Raw genomic sequence first — 1,255 nt, 5'->3', positions numbered from 1 at the left:
TTGGTCCAAACGTTTCAACGCCTCCTAATCTAGACTAGTTCTATAAAGTCATTTCTACATGGTTGGATACAGACAATTGAAACTACCTACTGACGACTAGAACTCGTAGACTAGCAGTTAACGCTCGGCAAACATATTCTATTCATAAAATAGGGAGAGTGTTTATTATTATGCAAATGTTTGGATGTTCGGTGCGATCAGCGCTCACACCCATTCAACAGAATACAGCGATAGGTGTACTGTTACCCCATTACATATATGCACTATCTCCCTCAACAACAGTGGATAGTTCCGACTATATATAATAATCACTGTGTGCAGGATAGCAACCGGTAATTTCCTTTTCTAACTACTGCAAATAAGCTGGTAAGTCGTAGTATATTCAACTATTCGAATATGTTTGTGTTGCATGGAAGAGAAAATTAGGACGAATTATGAAGGTGAAATTAGATTAAAGCTAAGATTATTTTTTTTTAAATCATGATCATGAAAATTAATTACTTGTTATACTTTTGCGATGCTGACATGGACAGGCTGGTACAGGGTTGCGCCCGGTCAGGCTGCAATGTTCTTTCCGCGCATATGAATTTGTGACGTACATCTTTTGGCCGTGTATAATTGTTAATCTTATATATTTCGACGAATATAAACTGATTGAATGTCACATTCCTGCTAGCCTGATGTTTTTGTCCTGTTTGTGATCAAGCATGTTTTTTTTTTATCTTACGCAATAACCCTTCTATTAAATAATGTATAGCTGTGGCCTATATATAATCTAATTCAGTCGAGTTTATAATCCGTAATTTAATCATTTAGGTTTAATTTATGAATAAACGTATTCTCGTTCGATTGGGCCTCACGTATAAAATTTTCTGCCCCAAAATGGAGAAAAAACCTATGTAACGAAAGACTCTACAATATGATTTGGGGTCAAGCTCATGCAACGATGCCTGAAGTGGATGATAAATGAAATTTATGATATTGGATGAACTATGCTCATAATGAGTATTTGTGATAATGGTAACAATGATGCTATATGTATTGATGGTGATAATAATGATGATGATAACGATGATATGACGACTGTGACGGCAGTTGATGGCGATGAAAGTGTTAACATTAGAAATTTACCATGACTACTTATATATATTCTCACTTTAAAATGTTACACATTTTTAACCAAAGAATTAAGCATGGATGATAAATACAATTTATGATGTTGGTTAAAGACGCTTTGTGATGGTGATGATATGAT

At 34.7% G+C, this 1,255-nt stretch overlaps 1 protein-coding gene across 6 annotated transcripts in view; it reads left to right on the top strand.

The window, feature by feature from the left end:
• Positions 1–209: 209 nt before the first annotated feature.
• LOC121428220 (phospholipid scramblase 1-like) overlaps positions 210–1,255 on the top strand; it is a 21,673-nt gene continuing 20,627 nt past the window's right edge. For all 6 annotated transcript variants that reach the window (XR_005971749.1, XR_005971747.1, XR_005971748.1 and 3 more), the window contains exon 1: positions 210–366. The gene's annotated coding sequence lies outside the window, so the exon portion shown is untranslated. The remainder of the gene's footprint in view (positions 367–1,255) is intronic.

The sequence above is a fragment of the Lytechinus variegatus genome, chromosome 14 (genome assembly GCF_018143015.1).
Source record: "Lytechinus variegatus isolate NC3 chromosome 14, Lvar_3.0, whole genome shotgun sequence".
Classification (NCBI taxonomy): Eukaryota; Metazoa; Echinodermata; class Echinoidea; order Temnopleuroida; family Toxopneustidae; genus Lytechinus; species Lytechinus variegatus.
This window is presented reverse-complemented; position numbering and strand designations above follow the sequence as displayed.